General features: G+C 34.7%; 1 long non-coding RNA gene across 1 annotated transcript in view; it reads right to left on the bottom strand.

Moving 5' to 3' along the window:
- The window catches only part of LOC145458615 (uncharacterized), a 361279-nt gene that overhangs the window by 142878 nt on the left and 200638 nt on the right, over positions 1-17763 (bottom strand). The gene's annotated exons all lie outside the window — the stretch shown is intronic.

Genomic DNA, 17763 nt, shown 5'->3' with positions numbered 1-17763 from the left:
AAAGCATGATTTAAATATTTTTTAAATATTCCATTTAAAAAAAATAATATTACTTTGGTTCTAACTTTGGAATAATAATTATTGATAATATTTTCATTATTCATTGAAATCATTTTAGCTTATAACGGTGTACATCTTTTAAATATTATTGTAATGATTTCAATTATTAACGAAAAAATATTATCAATAATTATTATTCCAAAGTTAGAACCAAAGTAATATTTTTAAAAAAAAATGGAATATTTAAAAAATATTTAAATCATACTTTGAAGCTTATAACAGCGTAAGCTGATTATTTTCATCAACTACACGAGATAATTGCTAATTTCACAATGATAACATATTCAGTAATAATATAAAAATTGGCTAATATTGTGAATATCGAATCATTGTGAAATTAGCAATTATCTCATGTTGTTGATGAAAATGATCAGCTTACGTTATTATAAGCACCAAAGCATGATTTAAATATTTTCAAATATTCCACTTTTTAAATATCATTACTTTGGTTCTAACTTTGAAACAACAATTATTAATATTATTTTTTCATTATTCATTGAAATCATTGTAGCTTATAACGGGTGAACTGAACATCTTTTTAATAATATTGTTGCTTTGTGAATATCTTATTGATTTTTAGTTAAATTATCGATTATCTTGTATAGTTGATAAATTAGTTTGTACAAAAGCCGTTCACTGTTATAATCTACATGATTTCAATGATTATTAAAAATAATTTTAATACTAAATCTAACAAAGTAATAATATAAAAAATTGGCTAATATTGTGAATATCTTATCATTGTGAAATTAGCAATTATCTCGTGCTGTTGATGAAAATAATCATCTTACGTTGTATTAGGATTTATTTTACAAAACTGTAGTGTAAAGGTCTTTAGTACTTTGGAAAAAGTAGTTTCTATATACTTTACTAAATTTGATGTAAAGTGTTCGACGATTTAAAAAATTGGTATTAATTTTACAAAATTCCCAGTATAAAAGTTTTTACAAAATCGACTTGAGTAATTACTGTCACTAGGCAAACCCAAGCAGAGTGTATTCTGATAAATGTAGTAGTAGTAATCGATTATCGCGAAATAAATAGATAACATACAATATGTGCGTTGCTACGATGTCTCATAAATACTTTCATTTAATGTATACAAGTAGGATATTTATACGTTAAGTCAAGAATAAAAAAATTAACGCTGTCTCCATAGAAAGATATGTAAATATACTAGAACGGCTACATCTGGACGCCTGCAAGTAAGAACGTAAGCTAATCATTTTCATCAACAACATGAGATAATTGCAAATTTCACAATGATTAGATATTCACAATATAAGCCAATTTCTATATTATTACTGAATATCTTATCATTGTGAGGTTTATTCAACTCTCATTTATTCGGAATTCTAGAACTACTGAAGTCTCATGGAATTATAAAATACCGTGCTTTGCAAACAATGTAAAAATAATAGAAGCGAAGTTAGCTTGGTTCCCTGGGGACATCTATGCCTTTGTCAGGAATGTTCATCCAACGATGAGGTAATTGAATACGCGCGCTTATCTATGCGTCTTGAAAAGCTAGTGGACGGGAAGTGAATACCCTAGACATGTCCGAACCTGTATATATTGCAGCATATTAGAGATAGCTTGTGCAATAGCCCTAAATACAACAAAATGCGGAGAGCTGATATCGCAATAGGTGCGCGGTGTTCGACAATAACAAACGCAATTGTTCGAACTCAGTGGATCCCATACCGCATTGTTAGCTCTAAATACTTGACCGTTGAAAAATCTATTCCCCAATGAGTTAGACAGCAATGCGTTAGTCGTAGCGATTCAATCGTGTGCTCTATAATAACAAAAACACAAATGACTTGGTGGATATCACTGCTAGCTCTAAATACCAGTTGCATAGCTGAGGCTAAATGCCGTAAATAACTACTGAGTTGGCCGAGTGGTGATTTACTCGCTCGGAAATCGTCACTTCTTGCACTTTACTAAAAATTTGCTGCTACTAAAATGTTAAAATTTACTTTTTTCAATAGCCTTGATGAGCAGCGTCAGTTTCATCTATATCCTATCATGCATTTTCGCACAGCAGAATGACCTATCGCATCGTAAAATAGCAAAAATACATCGAGAATCTGCAGACTCTCATTGCGAAATATTTGAGTTTTACGAATTATCCTTCAAAGTGAGCTTGCATATTGGATATCATCCAAAGCCTCTTGATATCGAAATAATTGATTATTTGGAGTACTCAAGTATAGGTTTCGCCTGCTTGGGCTATACTTAATCAAACGATTATCTGTTTAGACTAGAGTTTTCAGTTATTAGAAAAATAATACCTTCAATACTTACTTTTTTTAGTCACTCGGAATTCAGCACATCATGTACTTTGGAAGAAATTTACTGGTAATAGAATGTTGAAATGTACTTTTCCATTGACCTTGATGAGCGGGCCCAGTTTCATCTATATCCTACCATGCATTTTCGCACTTCAAAATGACTTATCACAATGAAAAATAGCACAAATACATCAAGAATTTGCGGAGTCTCCCTATACGATAATTGAGTTTTACAAATTACCCTTCGAAGTGAACCTACATGTTGGGTATTATCCAAAACCTCGTAGAATATCGCTCCGAGCGACAAATCCTTTGAATTAAGGTGGAAGCAGCTATTTCCGGCTAAGTAAAATGTTAGTATTCTAGGTCTATTTCTGCTTAATCCTGAAACTATAATGGATTTGAAGCATTACAATATCATAAACACTCGAGAGTATTTGGTACATGTACACTAAAAACTTACTTGAGTATACTCTGAAGAAGTCAACATTTACTTGTTTAGCCGCTCGGAAATCATCACTTCTTGTACTTTACTAGAAATTCACTGCTGATGAATGAGTAATCGACTTTAGTCGATATTCTCGTACTACGAAACTGAAGAATGAATAGACGCGTTTTCGAACTATAGAATGATGTAGTCTCTACAAAATGTTTTTGATATCAAAATAACTTTTTTACATGAATGGTCACGTATCTTAATATTCAAATAACCCAACACAGAACTAGTATTACAAGAATATCATAGTTCTTGTACCAAAGTTGTTTGTGCACAATATATGTTTAAGGTAAGTCCTACACATTCATGATTTCGTCCGAGTTTGTATTTTAGAAAATAATATACCGACATCGCGACATCTTTCAAAAAACAAAACCATGATCACTGCTTGAGAGACCTATCAATGTCATCACAGTAATCTTGTAACTTCGACAAAAGAGTAGATATGTATTTGACTTTCGTTCCACAAAGCTAACGCGCAAACAATTTACTTTACTAACGAGAAGTATCGAGTTATCGAATGATTTTCCCTTACATCGAAACAAATAGAATGTGGATTATATAACTATATTTCTAACGTTCCTAACCCTTTGCACACCGCAGTTGTAAATCACACAAGCAACAAGTTTCGAGAAACGAGTTATTGAATAACGTGAAAGTGTTTTTCTAGTGTCAAGTCGTTATGTTGATTAAAGCATATAATGTAATACCATGAAGTGAGACTTCGAAACTATCGTCAGTTCTCCATGAGCAAATATCGTGTTCTACAAGTGTTAAGATATTGTATTATGTAGCTAGTAATTGGTGCACGTAATCTCGGGATCGAACCAACGTGTGTTAACTTGCGTTATTATGTACCTAGTAATTGGTGCGAGTAATGCCGCAACCGCTGTTGTTCAATGCATTTACCATGTTCGTAGCAAGCATCTTAATAAGGATAGACAGCCCCAAGCAAATAATGTAAATATGTATGTATGAATGATTGGTCTAATGGTGCTTAACGACAGAAGCTGGTCTTCTATTCTATATTCCGAAATAATCAAGTTGGTGGTTTACCAACACCTCGCCTCATAGAAACTTGGTAGAATCACTTATAAATCCTCATGTTCACCTAACTAAATCTAATTTGATACTCGAGTACTGAACCTTAATTTTCCAGCAGTGTTATAGACGCCGTCAGATGGTACTCAACATCGCATAATTCTGCTCGAATACAAGTAAAAGTACAGATTTCAAAGTAAGTAAGTAAGTAAGTAAGTAAGTAAGTAAGTGAGTAACTGGTTATGTTTGTAGACTATATCTCCACTTCTACCTTTCAGAGATGTTGAGCAGAGAAGTACATGTGTTTCTTCAAAGTAGTCAAGTAGGTTTTTGGCTACATGCACCAACTACTCAAGTGTTTATGATATAGGCCTGTTTCGAATTCAAGACAGTTTCAGTATTAAACAAAAATGGACCTTGAATACTAACTTTTTATAATGTGAAATTTTAAATGCATAAACGAAGAAACGTCACTTTTACAATGCTTCGGTATGATTTCTATATTATTCCACTCTCGATATTGGACTGCGGTGTGACGGTGAGCTATATCTCGATGCCTGGGCTTCCGAATTAATTTTTTCGATTTATTCTACCCTATGTAGATTTAACATAAGGAAGGTTATTTCACTCATAAAATTTGAAATACGTATTTGCTCGAGTTAAAGCCATAACGCTTGGAGTGAAATTTTACGTGGTTTTCGTTAATATCCAACTTGGCTAATTCCGAAATGTAAATTGAAAAACTCAAATATCGCATAGTAGGACTTCGCAAATTTTCGATATATTTTTGCTATTTTTTCATGGTAATAAGTCATTCGGGACGGTGAAATGCATTATAGGAAATAGATGAAACTGGTACAATTCATCAAGACCCCTGAAAAAAAAAGTACATTACATTTCAACATTTTATTAGCAGGTAATCGAAATACCACAAACTGTGCTAACCTTCGGAGTTGTTAAGTAAAAAAGTACTCGTACTTCTTCGGAGTACCCAAGTAGGTTTTTCGCCTACATGCACCAAATACTCTCAAATCCTTATGATATTGGAGTGCTTCAACTTCATGATAGTTATAGTATTAAGCAGAAATATACCTGGAGTACTAACGTTTTACTTACTCGGAAATGACTACTTCTATCTTATTTTAAAGGATTCCTCGCTCGACGCGAAATTTTATTAGGTTTTGAATAATATCCAACATGTAGGTTCACTTTGAAGGCTACTTCGTAAAACTCAAATATTGCACAGTGAGAGTTCGCTAATTCTCGATGTATTTTTTGGTATTTTTATTGCGGTAAGTCATTCTGCAGCGCGAAAATGCATCGTAGGATATAGATGAAACTGACAACGCTCACCAAGACCACTGGACCACTGAAAAAGTACGTTTCAATATTTTAGTAGCAGTAAATTCCTAGTAAACTACAAGAAGTGATGATTTCCGAGTGAGTTAAAAAGTAAGTATTGTAGGTATAGTTTGCTCAAAAACCGAAAACTCTGAAATAGAAGTAGATGCAGTGTAAAAAAGTTAATCACTTGATTAAGTATAGCACAAGCAGACCAAATCTATACTTGAGTACTTCGAAATGTACAAGTACTTCGCTATGGACTCCCTCCACGAAAAAAGTGACGAGGTTTTAGACTACTTTATCGGTACTTGACAGTTTCAGTTTTAGATAAGATTTGGAATAAAAAAACTAGCTCATTCACCCACTTGGAAATCTCTTCTTTAACCTGTACTTGAGCGTAGCAAGTCAATCTCATATAATAATAATTCTACACGTACACTTGACCATATTTTATGACTTACATAATTACTTTTCCATATATTTGAAGTCAAGTCTGTCAAATAGCAGTAAATGTTACGATGAGCTTATATTCGTTCTGTGTGATCATCTTGACTAATGATATTCACTCGGCGAGCTCTCCAGTGATAGCCTTGGAACTTGGAACAGTGTTATATGACATCATAGCGATACGAGGTTACGACAGTTTATAATTAGCTACCTTACGACACCAAATTTCGTTAGTTCATCTCCACCTTCAAATATCGTGTTATACAAATATTGTGTATACGGAACAAATACATATATGGCTATGTTGTTGCAATCTGCAAAAAAGTACCTCCCTCAGTAACCAATTTCTGGTAGGCTATGCATACAAATGAGGACAGTTACATCAACGAGTCGTAACTTGTTGTAATATGTAGCTAGTAATTAGTGCAAGTAAGTCCGCAACTACTGTTCAAGACCTTTTCCGCGTTTTTTGTCAAGCATCCTCGTAAGGACAGACAGTCCCAATCAGTTAATGTAAGTGTTTATGTATGTATGAGGGGTCTTATGGCGGTTGACGAATGAAGTTGGTCGTCTATTCTATTCCGAAATAATCAAGTTAGTGGTTTTTAACAGGACCACGCCTCATAGAACTTCAGTAGAATAACTTATAACTCCTCACGTTTACTCAACTAAATCTAATTTGATAATCAAGTACTGAATCTTAATTTTCAAACGAGTTCAAATTTCACTCTAACTTATGAGATTACATATAATAACTTTTCACGATGCAATGTATTTTACAGCATGAGTCAAGTGATTTCGTAATTAACACAAGATAATTAAATGAATTTTTAGAGTACTATAAGTTATTCGTGTCATCCTCCTTCATATATTATAAAAGAATATCTACTGCAGTCGATTTGTAATTATTTGCGCTGTGTTTGATTAACTCAATCATGTTGCAGTGTTTTTTAATAACGAAACTCTTTTACAGCATAAACCAAATAATTTCATAATAAACACAAGCTAATTTCATAATAAACATAAACAAATATTTCCGCGCCTCAGGATTAGGTTATAGGGTTAGGAGGAATTAGGTTTAGGAGGGCGCGGAAATATTTGTTTATGTTTATTATGAAATCAGCTTGTGTTTATTATGAAATTATTTGGTTTATGCTGTAAAAGAGTTTCGTTATTAAAAAACACTGCAACATGATTGAGTTAATCAAACACAGCGCAAATAATTACAAATCGACTGCAGTAGATATTCTTTTATAATATATGAAGGAGGATGACACGAATAACTTATAGTACTCTAAAAATTCATTTAATTATCTTGTGTTAATTACGAAATCACTTGACTCATGCTGTAAAATACATTGCATCGTGAAAAGTTATTATATGTAATCTCATAAGTTAGAGTGAAATTTGAACTCGTTTGAAAATTAAGATTCAGTACTTGATTATCAAATTAGATTTAGTTGAGTAAACGTGAGGAGTTATAAGTTATTCTACTGAAGTTCTATGAGGCGTGGTCCTGTTAAAAACCACTAACTTGATTATTTCGGAATAGAATAGACGACCAACTTCATTCGTCAACCGCCATAAGACCCCTCATACATACATAAACACTTACATTAACTGATTGGGACTGTCTGTCCTTACGAGGATGCTTGACAAAAAACGCGGAAAAGGTCTTGAACAGTAGTTGCGGACTTACTTGCACTAATTACTAGCTACATATTACAACAAGTTACGACTCGTTGATGTAACTGTCCTCATTTGTATGCATAGCCTACCAGAAATTGGTTACTGAGGGAGGTACTTTTTTGCAGATTGCAACAACATAGCCATATATGTATTTGTTCCGTATACACAATATTTGTATAACACGATATTTGAAGGTGGAGATGAACTAACGAAATTTGGTGTCGTAAGGTAGCTAATTATAAACTGTCGTAACCTCGTATCGCTATGATGTCATATAACACTGTTCCAAGTTCCAAGGCTATCACTGGAGAGCTCGCCGAGTGAATATCATTAGTCAAGATGATCACACAGAACGAATATAAGCTCATCGTAACATTTACTGCTATTTGACAGACTTGACTTCAAATATATGGAAAAGTAATTATGTAAGTCATAAAATATGGTCAAGTGTACGTGTAGAATTATTATTATATGAGATTGACTTGCTACGCTCAAGTACAGGTTAAAGAAGAGATTTCCAAGTGGGTGAATGAGCTAGTTTTTTTATTCCAAATCTTATCTAAAACTGAAACTGTCAAGTACCGATAAAGTAGTCTAAAACCTCGTCACTTTTTTCGTGGAGGGAGTCCATAGCGAAGTACTTGTACATTTCGAAGTACTCAAGTATAGATTTGGTCTGCTTGTGCTATACTTAATCAAGTGATTAACTTTTTTACACTGCATCTACTTCTATTTCAGAGTTTTCGGTTTTGAGCAAACTATACCTACAATACTTACTTTTTAACTCACTCGGAAATCATCACTTCTTGTAGTTTACTAGGAATTTACTGCTACTAAAATATTGAAACGTACTTTTTCAGTGGTCCAGTGGTCTTGGTGAGCGTTGTCAGTTTCATCTATATCCTACGATGCATTTTCGCGCTGCAGAATGACTTACCGCAATAAAAATACCAAAAAATACATCGAGAATTAGCGAACTCTCACTGTGCAATATTTGAGTTTTACGAAGTAGCCTTCAAAGTGAACCTACATGTTGGATATTATTCAAAACCTAATAAAATTTCGCGTCGAGCGAGGAATCCTTTAAAATAAGATAGAAGTAGTCATTTCCGAGTAAGTAAAACGTTAGTACTCCAGGTATATTTCTGCTTAATACTATAACTATCATGAAGTTGAAGCACTCCAATATCATAAGGATTTGAGAGTATTTGGTGCATGTAGGCGAAAAACCTACTTGGGTACTCCGAAGAAGTACGAGTACTTTTTTACTTAACAACTCCGAAGGTTAGCACAGTTTGTGGTATTTCGATTACCTGCTAATAAAATGTTGAAATGTAATGTACTTTTTTTTTCAGGGGTCTTGATGAATTGTACCAGTTTCATCTATTTCCTATAATGCATTTCACCGTCCCGAATGACTTATTACCATGAAAAAATAGCAAAAATATATCGAAAATTTGCGAAGTCCTACTATGCGATATTTGAGTTTTTCAATTTACATTTCGGAATTAGCCAAGTTGGATATTAACGAAAACCACGTAAAATTTCACTCCAAGCGTTATGGCTTTAACTCGAGCAAATACGTATTTCAAATTTTATGAGTGAAATAACCTTCCTTATGTTAAATCTACATAGGGTAGAATAAATCGAAAAAATTAATTCGGAAGCCCAGGCATCGAGATATAGCTCACCGTCACACCGCAGTCCAATATCGAGAGTGGAATAATATAGAAATCATACCGAAGCATTGTAAAAGTGACGTTTCTTCGTTTATGCATTTAAAATTTCACATTATAAAAAGTTAGTATTCAAGGTCCATTTTTGTTTAATACTGAAACTGTCTTGAATTCGAAACAGGCCTATATCATAAACACTTGAGTAGTTGGTGCATGTAGCCAAAAACCTACTTGACTACTTTGAAGAAACACATGTACTTCTCTGCTCAACATCTCTGAAAGGTAGAAGTGGAGATATAGTCTACAAACATAACCAGTTACTCACTTACTTACTTACTTACTTACTTACTTACTTACTTTGAAATCTGTACTTTTACTTGTATTCGAGCAGAATTATGCGATGTTGAGTACCATCTGACGGCGTCTATAACACTGCTGGAAAATTAAGGTTCAGTACTCGAGTATCAAATTAGATTTAGTTAGGTGAACATGAGGATTTATAAGTGATTCTACCAAGTTTCTATGAGGCGAGGTGTTGGTAAACCACCAACTTGATTATTTCGGAATATAGAATAGAAGACCAGCTTCTGTCGTTAAGCACCATTAGACCAATCATTCATACATACATATTTACATTATTTGCTTGGGGCTGTCTATCCTTATTAAGATGCTTGCTACGAACATGGTAAATGCATTGAACAACAGCGGTTGCGGCATTACTCGCACCAATTACTAGGTACATAATAACGCAAGTTAACACACGTTGGTTCGATCCCGAGATTACGTGCACCAATTACTAGCTACATAATACAATATCTTAACACTTGTAGAACACGATATTTGCTCATGGAGAACTGACGATAGTTTCGAAGTCTCACTTCATGGTATTACATTATATGCTTTAATCAACATAACGACTTGACACTAGAAAAACACTTTCACGTTATTCAATAACTCGTTTCTCGAAACTTGTTGCTTGTGTGATTTACAACTGCGGTGTGCAAAGGGTTAGGAACGTTAGAAATATAGTTATATAATCCACATTCTATTTGTTTCGATGTAAGGGAAAATCATTCGATAACTCGATACTTCTCGTTAGTAAAGTAAATTGTTTGCGCGTTAGCTTTGTGGAACGAAAGTCAAATACATATCTACTCTTTTGTCGAAGTTACAAGATTACTGTGATGACATTGATAGGTCTCTCAAGCAGTGATCATGGTTTTGTTTTTTGAAAGATGTCGCGATGTCGGTATATTATTTTCTAAAATACAAACTCGGACGAAATCATGAATGTGTAGGACTTACCTTAAACATATATTGTGCACAAACAACTTTGGTACAAGAACTATGATATTCTTGTAATACTAGTTCTGTGTTGGGTTATTTGAATATTAAGATACGTGACCATTCATGTAAAAAAGTTATTTTGATATCAAAAACATTTTGTAGAGACTACATCATTCTATAGTTCGAAAACGCGTCTATTCATTCTTCAGTTTCGTAGTACGAGAATATCGACTAAAGTCGATTACTCATTCATCAGCAGTGAATTTCTAGTAAAGTACAAGAAGTGATGATTTCCGAGCGGCTAAACAAGTAAATGTTGACTTCTTCAGAGTATACTCAAGTAAGTTTTTAGTGTACATGTACCAAATACTCTCGAGTGTTTATGATATTGTAATGCTTCAAATCCATTATAGTTTCAGGATTAAGCAGAAATAGACCTAGAATACTAACATTTTACTTAGCCGGAAATAGCTGCTTCCACCTTAATTCAAAGGATTTGTCGCTCGGAGCGATATTCTACGAGGTTTTGGATAATACCCAACATGTAGGTTCACTTCGAAGGGTAATTTGTAAAACTCAATTATCGTATAGGGAGACTCCGCAAATTCTTGATGTATTTGTGCTATTTTTCATTGTGATAAGTCATTTTGAAGTGCGAAAATGCATGGTAGGATATAGATGAAACTGGGCCCGCTCATCAAGGTCAATGGAAAAGTACATTTCAACATTCTATTACCAGTAAATTTCTTCCAAAGTACATGATGTGCTGAATTCCGAGTGACTAAAAAAAGTAAGTATTGAAGGTATTATTTTTCTAATAACTGAAAACTCTAGTCTAAACAGATAATCGTTTGATTAAGTATAGCCCAAGCAGGCGAAACCTATACTTGAGTACTCCAAATAATCAATTATTTCGATATCAAGAGGCTTTGGATGATATCCAATATGCAAGCTCACTTTGAAGGATAATTCGTAAAACTCAAATATTTCGCAATGAGAGTCTGCAGATTCTCGATGTATTTTTGCTATTTTACGATGCGATAGGTCATTCTGCTGTGCGAAAATGCATGATAGGATATAGATGAAACTGACGCTGCTCATCAAGGCTATTGAAAAAAGTAAATTTTAACATTTTAGTAGCAGCAAATTTTTAGTAAAGTGCAAGAAGTGACGATTTCCGAGCGAGTAAATCACCACTCGGCCAACTCAGTAGTTATTTACGGCATTTAGCCTCAGCTATGCAACTGGTATTTAGAGCTAGCAGTGATATCCACCAAGTCATTTGTGTTTTTGTTATTATAGAGCACACGATTGAATCGCTACGACTAACGCATTGCTGTCTAACTCATTGGGGAATAGATTTTTCAACGGTCAAGTATTTAGAGCTAACAATGCGGTATGGGATCCACTGAGTTCGAACAATTGCGTTTGTTATTGTCGAACACCGCGCACCTATTGCGATATCAGCTCTCCGCATTTTGTTGTATTTAGGGCTATTGCACAAGCTATCTCTAATATGCTGCAATATATACAGGTTCGGACATGTCTAGGGTATTCACTTCCCGTCCACTAGCTTTTCAAGACGCATAGATAAGCGCGCGTATTCAATTACCTCATCGTTGGATGAACATTCCTGACAAAGGCATAGATGTCCCCAGGGAACCAAGCTAACTTCGCTTCTATTATTTTTACATTGTTTGCAAAGCACGGTATTTTATAATTCCATGAGACTTCAGTAGTTCTAGAATTCCGAATAAATGAGAGTTGAATAAACCTCACAATGATAAGATATTCAGTAATAATATAGAAATTGGCTTATATTGTGAATATCTAATCATTGTGAAATTTGCAATTATCTCATGTTGTTGATGAAAATGATTAGCTTACGTTCTTACTTGCAGGCGTCCAGATGTAGCCGTTCTAGTATATTTACATATCTTTCTATGGAGACAGCGTTAATTTTTTTATTCTTGACTTAACGTATAAATATCCTACTTGTATACATTAAATGAAAGTATTTATGAGACATCGTAGCAACGCACATATTGTATGTTATCTATTTATTTCGCGATAATCGATTACTACTACTACATTTATCAGAATACACTCTGCTTGGGTTTGCCTAGTGACAGTAATTACTCAAGCCGATTTTGTAAAAACTTTTATACTGGGAATTTTGTAAAATTAATACCAATTTTTTAAATCGTCGAACACTTTACATCAAATTTAGTAAAGTATATAGAAACTACTTTTTCCAAAGTACTAAAGACCTTTACACTACAGTTTTGTAAAATAAATCCTAATACAACGTAAGATGATTATTTTCATCAACAGCACGAGATAATTGCTAATTTCACAATGATAAGATATTCACAATATTAGCCAATTTTTTATATTATTACTTTGTTAGATTTAATATTAAAATTATTTTTAATAATCATTGAAATCATGTAGATTATAACAGTGAACGGCTTTTGTACAAACTAATTTATCAACTATACAAGATAATCGATAATTTAACTAAAAATCAATAAGATATTCACAAAGCAACAATATTATTAAAAAGATGTTCAGTTCACCCGTTATAAGCTACAATGATTTCAATGAATAATGAAAAAATAATATTAATAATTGTTGTTTCAAAGTTAGAACCAAAGTAATGATATTTAAAAAGTGGAATATTTGAAAATATTTAAATCATGCTTTGGTGCTTATAATAACGTAAGCTGATCATTTTCATCAACAACATGAGATAATTGCTAATTTCACAATGATTCGATATTCACAATATTAGCCAATTTTTATATTATTACTGAATATGTTATCATTGTGAAATTAGCAATTATCTCGTGTAGTTGATGAAAATAATCAGCTTACGCTGTTATAAGCTTCAAAGTATGATTTAAATATTTTTTAAATATTCCATTTTTTTTTAAAAATATTACTTTGGTTCTAACTTTGGAATAATAATTATTGATAATATTTTTTCGTTAATAATTGAAATCATTACAATAATATTTAAAAGATGTACACCGTTATAAGCTAAAATGATTTCAATGAATAATGAAAATATTATCAATAATTATTATTCCAAAGTTAGAACCAAAGTAATATTATTTTTTTTAAATGGAATATTTAAAAAATATTTAAATCATGCTTTGGAGCTTATAACAACGTAAGCTGATCATTTTCATCAACAACATGAGATAATTGCTATTTTCACAATGATTAGATATTCACAATTTTAGCCAATTTTTATATTATTACACATATTCAATATACAGCGTACAGCGAATAAATCATTCATACATACATACTTACATTATTTGCTTGGGGCTGTCTATCCTTATTAAGATGCTTGCTACGAACATGGTAAATGCATTGAACAACAGCAGTTGCGGCATTACTCGCACCAATTACTAGGTACATAATAACGCAAGTTAACACACGTTGGTTCGTCATTATGTTGATTGTCGGCTGAGATATGATTACGTCATTTATCTCTATGATTACGTTATGATTGCGTATAGTTCCAGTCCAATACCACTGAGAAATATTTACGTTATTATGATTGTGTAGTTGAAGCATGTTCATGATTACGTCATATGCGTATAGTTCATTACCCTAACCATAAGTGCGTTCCACTCAATATTCAATGTAGCATGAAAGAATATCCTACAAATAAGCGTTCAGGAAATGGAAAGAATCTGCCGGATTCATGTCGTGGTTACTGGCACTAAGCAAAGCCGCTCTCGTAATAACTAAAGTAATCGCATATGACGTAATCATTACTGGACATGGTGCAATACGCAATCATATTGAAGGTAATCAACTTACGCAATAATGACGTAATAATATCTCAGCGTTACTGGACTGGAACTAGACGCAATCATGACGTAATCATATCTCAGCATTACTGGAACAAAGCAAAGACGCTCTCGTAATAACTAAAGTAATCAACTACGAATATGACGTAATCAATACTGTACATGGTGCAATACGCAATCATATTGAAGGTAATCAACTTACGCAATAATGACGTAATAATATCTCAGCGTTACTGTACTGGAACTACGCATGTGACGTAATCATAAACATGCTGCAATACGCAATCATAATGAAGGTAATCAACTTACGCAATAATGACGTAATCTCAGCGTTACTGGACTGGAACTATGCCTTCTCTCACACAACCAAAACCTCTCTCGTATTGGAACCACACCCACATTGTTCTGCATTCTGATTGGCTAACAGATGTCACGTGATCAAATACTCAATGACTATTGGTCGGCGTATAAACCCTGCGTATAATACTACTAAGGCCAAGTCGACAAACGGTAATCTCGTGTCACCATTTAGTAGAATCTGCTCGTATTTTGCCTGGAGTGTGGACGGACATGCTCGAAGACTGACGGATTTCCGCCGAGATCTACTGCTCCATGGACGTTATTCGTCATAAAGGCTACTTGATAGAGGGATACGTTTTATTGTAATTCGTGACGAACATATGATATTTGAAGTACAGTGAATATCGGTTTAGCCAAAAAAAGTGGGTTAGAGGCAATCATTTGTTGAGTTAAACTGTTAAGCCAGTTAAGGGCACTGCAACATGTTTCCATCACCTGATGTAGTCATTATCCAACATCAGGAAGATAGCTTAAATATTAATATCGACTCCCTGAAAGATTCAGAATGTAATTTTAAACAAAAAGCATTATTACAGCATTCCTTTCATGACTCGTAAAAGACAAACATAAAAATTAAAAGTCTATTTGCCACCTCCCGCCAGCAATATTCGTGACAAAACGATTGATTTTCTACCTCACGGCGCTCTAAATATGATGCGGTCTCAAATTAAAGTTGAAGGTGTGGAAAACCTCTTGGCAGCATCCATTTTTCTCAAAAAGTCACCGTATTCGAACTGTTGCTGAAAGACTTTCGCGAAAAGAAGGCATATCATTGCAGTCTATCAATTTCTGTGGTACCGAGGTGACCTTTGCCAAATTTCCTGCACTCATTTCTTCCCTGTTGCACTTTGTCGATGCGATCAAGGCAGGGACTAAAATTTGGACTGTTGCCACATGACATTACGAAGAAACTGTTGCGTCTCATGTGTCCCCTGACCCCTCTCCTTCTCACATACTCTATATCAGATCTGGGCAAAGTGCGGCCCGCGGAGCTATTCTGTGCGGCCCGCGTGCCCGTTGCTTGGAATTCAGAACATAAAACCTGTTTTTGAATATTGTTGCCAGGACAAAACATAGGCTGTATAAACTTGACCGGAACGGAAATTGGATTACTTTGAATCCAGTTCATTAATATGCCGCGATTACGCCTCCTACGTCCCACGCAGGGTATATATAATATGCGTAGCCCTGATTCAAAATAGAGCCAAGGTGGCAAAGTATGCCGTAACAATTAAAGTCTTTTTTCCATATAGTATTTTTCATACCATTTTTTTGCCATTGTCACATTACGCATTACACATTACACGGCCTGTGCTTCAAATTGTTTCATGATAGGCAACGTTTCCACATACCTATTTCGTAAAACAAGTCAATCAGTGTTCGTGTTTACTATGATACATCATCATTCATAAAGGATGAACTGGCATGTCAAAAAAGAAAGCCGAAAGTTGAAATTCAAAGACGGTGTGGAGCACTAAACACGAAGGGCCTTAATTGCCGCACCGAACAACCCTCCCCCCCGATTAGAGGGGCCCGAGCTCGAAGGGGCCCTAAAATTATTTCGTAACATAAATTATAGAGTATTTGTGACATGTTTATAAAAATTGTATGTGAATGGAGTTTTAGGTGTACTGGGTCCAGTGTGAGTGCCAAAGCACGTATATAGAATCAATATCGCAACTGAGTGATACGTTCTAAACGTGACGTCACCCCTTTACTTGGTAAGAGATAGTTTGTGTGATGTAAATATACCTGATGGCCTAATTGATGTACTATCGCATCGTTACTATGATACGTCAAGTTTCTTTAACAAACACAAGCTATCCATATTTTGAAATTTCTTCAAGTCCTTAAGGATTCGCATAATCCATGGCGATGGTGCTTGCTTGCTACGTAATAAGTGTACTTTCGTGACTTTCACTATTCTTTGTACATTTTCGAATGAATAGGTGACTTCAAAGAAAATTGAGTGCATTGCAGTTTCTATATATATAGTTGCTGTCCAGTATTGAATTGGAAAAATTCGAGCCCAAAGAATATATATTAGTCATATGATTGCTGAGTGGACGAGTACAATATGTTGCAAATGATTGAAAAAAGCAATGCTATTTTCTTTGAGGGTGATTATTACAGAACAGGCCATTGTATGCCGACATATTTAAAGAAAATTGAAGAGCAAGGAAGGCGTAGTTTCAATTCTTATTAAAACATAGCACAGTAAATAAATCATCGAAAATGTCACCATAATAATCGGATAATGTTGAGCAAAACCGCAATAATCGTGTAGTTATACATAATCAAATTATCAGTAATCAATTCATACATTCACTGTTCATTATTACCTGCGTTCATTCCAAATGACCCGTCATTCTACTGCATGCACTTAATCTGGCAGATATTTGTATCAACCGAGGGTTTTGTGGTGCACTATATACAATTATACATACACAGTACACAGCTACACACTATACAGATAGATTTGAAAAACCGTGTTTTTATAGTTCTCATAGTCTTAGTGATGCATACGTTGTACATTACTGGAAAGTGGACAATCTACACATCCAGACCCGGAATAAGGAGATCACTGATAAGGAGCTATAGTCAAACGATGACCAGTCAGTAGTCACACTTGAATGTGCTAAACGCTTGTGTACGCTGCCCATTATTATCAATTTGTGCCTGATCGGCCTCGCTAGCGACTTTGTTTACCTCAGCGTACACATCCGGCACCGTAGCGGCCTCGTGGGCGACTTTGTTTACCTCAGCGTACGCAGCAGGCACCGTAGCAGTCTCGCTAGCGGCTTTGTTTACCGCAGCATACACGACAGGCGCCGCAGCGCCTTCGCTTGCGACTTTGTTTACTGCAGCGTTTACCACTGGTGCTGCATTAGTCTCTACAGTTTCATGATCCACACCTCCGTACAGAACGTTTTCTTTTAGCTCTCTTGATCCGGTTGCTTCAGCATATGCATTTTCAAATCCGTATTCGTCAAGTGATACAGATTGCTGCATATGACCATTTCGGATTCTTCGCCTCCGCCTGAAAATATTTCAGTTGTGATCAAATGTGTAGACTGCCGGGTGAATCGAGCCTGACCGTATATATATATTAGTCAAGCGTCAGCTCTAAATAATGTTCGGGGTATTACCATAAATGAAGGCCGGGTGGGGAACATACGGAAAGCGGGCCGGATTCAGAGGGTTTTTATCTGCGGCCGCGGGTTGTTTTCGGTATTCAT

Source organism: Botryllus schlosseri, chromosome 16, assembly GCF_051294905.1.
Source record: "Botryllus schlosseri isolate E-star chromosome 16, Bs_hap1, whole genome shotgun sequence".
Lineage (NCBI taxonomy): Eukaryota > Metazoa > Chordata > Ascidiacea > Stolidobranchia > Styelidae > Botryllus > Botryllus schlosseri.
The sequence above is the reverse complement of the archived record's forward strand: the minus strand, read 5'-3'. Positions and strand labels throughout refer to the sequence as shown.